Source organism: Chiloscyllium punctatum, chromosome X, assembly GCF_047496795.1.
Source record: "Chiloscyllium punctatum isolate Juve2018m chromosome X, sChiPun1.3, whole genome shotgun sequence".
NCBI lineage: Eukaryota > Metazoa > Chordata > Chondrichthyes > Orectolobiformes > Hemiscylliidae > Chiloscyllium > Chiloscyllium punctatum.
Genome location: NC_092791.1, coordinates 9,563,040 through 9,570,951, shown reverse-complemented (window position 1 = coordinate 9,570,951; position 7,912 = coordinate 9,563,040). Strand labels below are relative to the sequence as shown.

The 7,912-nt window shown below is 47.0% G+C and overlaps 1 protein-coding gene across 1 annotated transcript in view; it reads left to right on the top strand.

The window, feature by feature from the left end:
* Window positions 1-3,174: 3,174 nt before the first annotated feature.
* The window catches only part of LOC140471165 (calcitonin gene-related peptide type 1 receptor-like), a 264,420-nt gene continuing 259,682 nt past the window's right edge, over window positions 3,175-7,912 (top strand). The window contains exon 1 of the mRNA XM_072567045.1: window positions 3,175-3,189. The gene's annotated coding sequence lies outside the window, so the exon portion shown is untranslated. The remainder of the gene's footprint in view (window positions 3,190-7,912) is intronic.

Below are 7,912 nucleotides of genomic sequence, written 5' to 3'. Positions count from 1 at the left end.
TCCTCACACCTATTGAACCGCACAAACTGAATCTGAAGCCCCTGCCACACCTATTTGCCTCTCGTTTACTGTCCTCCTCAAGTTCCAGGCCATAGGTGCACTCCAAATGAGGATGCTTGCAGTTCAGCTTCTCCATAGAGGCTGTGGCTCTCCAGGGCACCTCGTCCTCAGCTCCTTTGAGGTGAACATTGTGACCATCTTGCAGCCACCAAGAGTGGCTCCCACACTCCCACACTCACACATGCACCCCCTCACAGACATAAGACACACACTTTCTCACACTCACACCCCCCAAGCGTATTAAACAGCTCATTGGTTCAAGGTGCCTATTAGGAGCCCTGTTTCTCCTGAACCTAAAGGCCTTATTAAGGAACGTAGGGGAACAGAAGGAACTTGGAGTTTACTGTTTCTCTGAAAGTGGAGTCCCAGGTAGACAGGGGAGTGAAGAAGGCTTTTGGCACGCTGGCCTTCATCAGTCAGGGCACAGAGTATTGAAGTTGGGAAGTTATGTTGTAGTTGTATAGAAATTGGTGAGGCCGCACTTGGAGTATTGTTATTCACCTTGCTATAGGAAGGATGTTATTATACTGGAAAAAGCGCTGTTGCCATTTACAGGATATTGCTAGCACTCAATGGTCTGAGTTATAGGGAGAGCTTGGACAAGCTAGGACCTTTGTCTTTAGAGCATAGGAGACTGAGGGGGGATCTTATAGAGGTGTATAAGATCATGGGAGGCATGGATTGGGTGAATGCACTCCGTCTCTTTTGGGGAATCGAGGACTGGAGGCCATCAGTTTAAAGTAAGAGGGGAAAGAATAAAAGGGAACCTGAGGGGAAACATTTTTACAGAGGGTGATACGCAGATGGAATGAGCTGCCAGCGGAAGTGGTTGAGGTGGGTACATTAACAACATTTCAAAGGCATTCAGGCAAATACATGGGGAAGAAAGGATGAGAAGCATATGGGCCAAGTGCAGCAAAATGGGGTTAGCGTGGATCGATAGTTTGGTTGGCATGGGCCAGTTTAGAGCTGAAAATGTGCTGCTGGAAAAGCGCAGCAGGTCAGGCAGCATCCAAGGAGCAGGAGAATCGACGTTTCGGGCGTGAGCCCTTCTTCAGGATTGAAGGGCCAGTTTAGGCCAATGAGCCTGCCTCTGTGCTGTAGGACTCTATGACTCTATTAGTGACACCAACTTGAGTGTACAGCATCAAAATTGGAGGATCACACAAATCTTGGAAGTATTGTGGGTTATAGGGAAGGTACTGATGAACCTCAAGAGAACACAGGCAGGCCAGTGGAATGGGCTGGTATGTTGTCAAGGAAATTTAATACAGAAAAGTATGAAGTGATTCATTTTGGAGGAACAATATAAAGAGCACAATTCCAAAAGGGGCACGGGAGCAGAGGGACCTGGGAATACGGAGTATATATACACAAAGCATTGAAGGTGGCAGGACAGGCTGAGGAAGTGATGAATAAAGAATATAGCATCCTGGATTTCAACAGCAGGGGCACAAAGAGCACGCTCAGAGCAGTTATGATCAATCCACACAAACTACCATTCAGCCTCATTGTGACCAGTTTTGGGCACCACACTTCAGGAAAGATGTGAAAGGTTCCGAGGGAATGCAAAAAAGGTTGGCAAGAATGGTTCAAAGGATGAGCAACACCATTTTATCTCTCCACCCCCTCAGCCCACAAGCCTCATTCCTGATGAAGGGCTCCGGCCCGAAACGTCGATCGTCCCGCTCCTCGGATGCTGCCTGACCTGCTGTGCTTTTCCAGCCTCACTCTAATCTTAACTCTGCAGAACCCACTTCCGATTCCATTTCTGAAACTGTACGGGAGAAACCGAGACTGTCCTGCAATGGAAAACAGAAGCCTGAGAGGAGAGTTGGTCGAAGTGCTCAAAATCACCACAGGTCTGGACAGGATCCAGAGAAACTGTTCCCATTAGTGGAAGGATTTACGAACCAGAGGAGACTAATTGAAGGTGATTGACAAGAGCAGCAGAAGGAAAACATTTTTCTTTACACAGCAAGTGGTTAGGATCTAGTAAGTGCTGCTTGAGAGTGCAGAGGAGCAGAGACAAGGCCTCTGAGAGGAAATTGGATTGTTTCCTGAAAAGGAAAGCTTTTGTGGCTGGTTATGTGGAAGTCATTGGGGGCAACCCAGGGAAACCTTGCTAGGCTGGTCCATTACAGCACTCAGATGCATTCATAACGCTGCTCCAAATCTTACAGGTTCAGCAGACGCATTGCAAAACTCACCCCTTAAAATGAACTGGCAAACATAGAAAGGACTTCTTTTCAAAGCAATTGCGGATCACTATCCCAGTGCCTTTCCCCACCTTAAGCAAAGATTTACTCATCCAAGACGCCAGGAAATGACTTTCATTCGTGAGTCACCACTGGTTGCTTGAGAATGGGCATTTATTCTGTGATTGGCACAAGCCATCATGAAGAAGGCTCCAAGTCAATGCCTGTGGCCAGAGGCTGATCTGAGAAGGAGAGGTTTCAATATTGAAGTGGGTTTGACGTGATGCTTCCACAAGAGTGTCTCAGGTGCCACTGAATCAGTTTTACTTTATTGGCAGTCGGCTCTGGGAGGAGATTGAGCTGCAGGGATCAGGAATTTGTTTTGGCCTCTGTCAGTCAGCCTGCCTCCCTGTCTGACTGACCTTCCTCTCTGGGGAGCAAATGGAGCCAGATATTTCAGAAATGCAATGGGCACCTTAACAGGCACAAGACTGAGTGTCTTCATTTTGCCACATTTTCAAACTTCAAAAATTTGCATGATGAGCTCCGGCTGTGATCCAATACGCAACGGCTTCCTCGAGAGGTTCCTGCTTTACAATGGGAACAATATGGCACGGTTTTTCACTTCCTGCCGCGGTTGTGGAATGACCTGAACTGCATTGTCTGTGCACGTTTGAGTTCATTATACTCCCAAAGCCTGATCTGGAGCTAAAACCAGCTGCAATATTTGTTTGGAAAGTGTTTTGCCCTGCAGGAGACTGGGCTGAACTCTGTGCACAGACACATGCACTTCCTGTCCCGTAGTCTCTCCAACATGATTTATTGTGATGGGATACAAGCTATGCCGAGGTTACTGTGGACTCCATGTAATGCACATTGCATTTGCTGACCATTGAACTTATTGGCAACTGAGGCACGACTGATTCAGCAGGTAAGATTATTTTATCGTAACTGCTACAGAGAGAAGAATTGAGTCTGGAAAATTTCAGACTCCAATAATTTAACAAAAACCTTTATTGTGCCAAATATCCATATCACACAGATTGCAGTTGGAGATGTAGGCAAAGTCCAGGCTGTGCAGAATGCCATTGCATGATGTGAAAGCCCTGTCGCCAGTGATCTGTGACGTGCTTCTTTTTTTTAAATTTTATTAAACAAATTACAAAAACAGTTTACAACAAACCATTACATTTACAGCTGTATACAGTTTTACAAGGGAGAGGAGCAGCAAAGCCAGGCCCCAAACCAGTTTACAGGGACATGAGGACAAACCTCAAATCCCAGTTTCACATAAAAATATAAAGAGACATCAACAATGACATTTGTACATGAGACAATCCTGTTACATACAAAAGTGCAGGCAATACAGACCCAGCAAGCCCCCGCCCCTCCCACTCTCCGACCAGTCTAAGAAGTGCTTCTTTATTCCATGTCTCCCTCACGTTTCGAGTTCTGTGACAGCTTGGCTCAGTGGTGGTGCTGTCAGCTCAGAGTCCACAGGAAGTATCGGCCCCTGTTTTAGGTTTACCCTCCAGTGCAGAGCTGTCGGAGTGCTGCATCATCGGACCTGATGTCTGGAAAATGACACCGGAGCCTGCAAACTGAAAGAGACCACTTAAGCCCCTTGAGTCTTCTCTGTCATTCAATTAAAGTTTGACCTTTGTCTCACATCCCACAAGAACACGAGATTGAGGCAGGAAGAGACCATTCAGTCCCTTGAGTCTGGTCCAATACTGTCATGGCTGATCTTCAGCTTCAACATCATTTTCCTGCCCGCTCCCTGTATCCCGTCAAAAATCTATAAAATCCCAGCCTGAAGTATGTTCAATGATGAAGCATCTACAACCCTCTAGGGTAGAGAATTCCAAAGATTGACAACCCTTTGAGTGAAGTAGTTTCTCCTCATCTCAGTCCCAAACGGTCAGCCCTTTATCCTGAGACTGTGTCACTGTGTCCTAGATTCCCCAACCCTTTCTGAGTCTTGTGTGCTTGCTTTTGATTTATAAACAAAAATTCACAGGATGTGGCCACCATGGGCTGGCCCATCCCTAATTGCTGTGAAGGAAGTGTGAGAGATGTCCCTTCGTGTGGTGTAGGCAGGAGTTCCTGGGTTTTGACCCAGCAGCACTGCAGGGACAGCGTCATATTTCAAAGTCAAGATGTTGAGTTGCTTAAAGCGGAAGGTGCAGGGGCTGGTGCTTCTATGTATCTGCTGCATTGGCCTTCTAGATAGTAGCGGGCATGAGTTTGGAAGCTGCTGTCGAAGGAACTTTGGTGAATTGTTGGAATTTCATCTTGTACATAGTACACACTGTTGTTACTGAGCATTGGTGGTCGAGCGAGTGAATATTTCTGATATAGTACGGACCGAGCAGGTTGGAACTAGACAAGTGGAGAATATTCCGTAACACTCTCAAGGTGGGTTACTCGGCACATAATTCCTAACATCTGAGCTGCTCTTGTAGCCACTGTATTTATGTGACTTAGGCCACTTCAGTTTCTGGGGTTTAGATCAGAGTGGTGCTGGAAAAGCACAGCAGGTCAGGCAGCATCTGAGCAGCAGGAAAATCAATGTTTCATCAGGATGAAGGGCTTTTGCCTGAAACGTCGATTTGCCTGCTCCTTGGATGCTGCCTGACCTGCTGTGCTTTTCCAGCACCACTCTGATCTAAACTCTGGTTTCCAGCATCTGCAGTCCTCCCTTTTGCCCACTTCACTTTCTGGTCAATGATAACCCCCACTGACGTTGACAGTGGAGTGTTCAGCAATGGTAATACCATTGAATGTCAAGAGGTGATGGTGAGATTCTCTCTTGTTGGAGATCGTGATTGCCTGGCACTGGTGTGGCACTTAATGTTATTTGCCAAACTTGAACGTTGACTTTGCTGCATTTGAACATCGACTGCGTCAGTGTCTGAGGAGTCCAAACTGACACTGAACATTGTACAATCATCGGTGAACATCCCCACTTTGAACTTTATGCTAGAAGGAAGAGGCTGAAAATGTGTTGCTGGAAAAGCGCAGCGGGTCAGGCAGCATCCAAGGAGCAGGAGAATCGACGTTTCGGGCATGAGCCCTTCTTCAGGAGTGAGGAGGGTGTGCCAAGCAGGCGAAGATAAAAGGTAGGGAGGAGGGACTTGGGGGAGGGGCGTTGGGAATACGACAGAAGGAAGATCACTGGTGAAATTGCTGAAGGTTCAATTAAACATAGAACATAGAACAGTACAGCACAGTCCAGGCCCTTTGGACCTTGATGTTGTGCTGACCTTTTATCCTACTCTAATATCAAACTAACCAACATACCTTTCATTGTACATCATCCATGTGCCTATCTAAGAGTCGCTTACATGTCCCTCATGTATCTGACTCTACTGCCACTGTCGGCAGTGCATTCCACACACCCACCACCCTCTGTGTGTAAAGAACCTACTTCTGACATCTCCCCGAAACCTTCCTCCAATCAGCTTAAAATTATGCCCCCTCCTGATCGCCATTTTTCCTATGGGAAAAGGTCTCTGACTATGGACTCCATCTATGCCTCTCATCATCTTATACATCTCTATCAAGTCACCTCTCATCCTTCTTCACTCCAATGAGAAGAGCCCTAGCTCTCTCAACCTTTCTTCATCAGACCTGACCCTGGCAGCATCCTGGTAAACCTCCTCTGCACCCTCTCTAAAACTTCCACATCCTTCCTATAATGAGGCCACCAGAACTGAACACAATATTCCAAGTGTGGTCTCACCAGGAGTCGATACAGCTGCAGCATAATCTTGCAGCTCTTAAACTCAATGCCCTTTTCATGAAAGCCAACACATCACAGCGTGTTCTTAACACCCCTATCAACTTGGATCGCAGCTTTGAGGGATCTGTGTATGTAGACCCCAAGATCCTTCTGTTCCTCCACACTGCCTTTAACCCTATAATTTGCATTCAAATTCGACCTTCCAAAGTGAATCGCTTCACACTTTTCCGGGTTGAACTCCATCTGCCACTTATCAGCCCAGCTCTGCATCCTGTCAATGTCCTATTGCAACCTAACAACAGCTGCCATACTATTCACAACTCCACTGACCTTTGTGTCATCGGCAAACTTCCTAACTCACCCTTCCACTTCCTCATCCAAGTCATTTATAAAAACTACAAAGAGCAGAGGTCCCAGAACTGATCCCTGTGGAACATCACTGGTCACCGAGCTCCAGGCTGAATAATTTCTATCTACCAATACCCTCTGTCTTCTATGGGCCAGCCAATTCTGTATCCAGACAGCCAGATTTCCCTCTATCCCATGCCTCCTTACTTTCTGAATGAGCCTACCATGGGGAACCTTATCAAACACCTTGTGAAAATCCATGTACACCACATCCACGACTCTACTTTCATCAATCTGTTTTGTCGCATCCTCAGGGCTGCCCCTCACAAAGCCGTGCTGACTATCTCGAATCAAACTATGGTTGTTGGATGAAGGACACTCCCCTGAGGAAGTCCTGCAGAGATATCCTGATCTTGCTCTCCCTGATGTATACTTGATGAGGCCTTGATGTACTGGGTATGGTTTCAAAATTTGCAGACCGCATGAGAGTAAGAAGCAATGTGAACAGTGAAGAGAACGGTAAAGAAAGGGGAGTTGATGGCCCATTAATCCAGAGACGAACGATATGGTGCTGAAAAAAGCACAGCAGGCCTGGCCGCATCCAAGGAGCAGGCGAATCCATGCTTTGGGCATAAGCTCTTCATTAGGAATGTTGATGATCATAGCCTGGCATTTGTGTGGCACAAATATTACTTGCCACTTATCAGCCCAAGCCTGGATATTGTCCGGATCTTGTTGTATTTGGACATGAACTGCTTCAGTATCTGAGGAGTCGAGAATGGTGCTGAACATTGTGCATTCATCAGTGAACATCCCCTACTAATAGAGTCACAGAGTCCTACAGCACCGAGACAGGCCTTTTGGCCCAAACTGGTCCAAGCTGACCAAACTATCCAGCCACGCTAACCCCATTTCCCTGCGCTTGGCCTAAAGGAAGAATGCCTCATATTCCACTTTGGGACCCTGCAACCACAAGGGGTTCCATGTGGATTTCAACACTTCCCTCATTTCCTCACCCTCCCACATTATGCCAGCTCCAAGTCTCCAACTGGGCACCATCTTCCTGACCTGTCCATCCCCTTTCCCATCTATCCGCTCCACCCTCCTCTCCAACCTATCACCTTCTCCCCCACCTTCATCTACCTATCTCATTCACAGCTCCCTTCCCGCCCAGCCCCACCCTCTTCCCATTTATCTCTCCACCCCTCTGGCCCACAAGCCTCATTCCTTATGTCCAAAGCGTCGACTCTCCTGCTCCTCAGATGCTGCCTGACCTGCTGTGCTTTTCCAGCACCACACTCTCGACTCTGATCTCCAGCATCTGCAGTCCTCACTTTCTCCATATCATTCTAATCCTTTCCTGGCCATGTATTTGTCCAAATGCTTTTCATGAATGTTGTTAACGTATCCACCTCAACCACTTCCGCTGGAAGCTCATTCCACTGTGTAAAAATGTTACTCGTCATGTTCCTTTTTATGCTTTCCCCTCTAACCTTTAACTGATGCCCTCTAGTCCTCAATTCCCTAACTCTGGGAAAAACACTGAGTGCATTCACCTTAT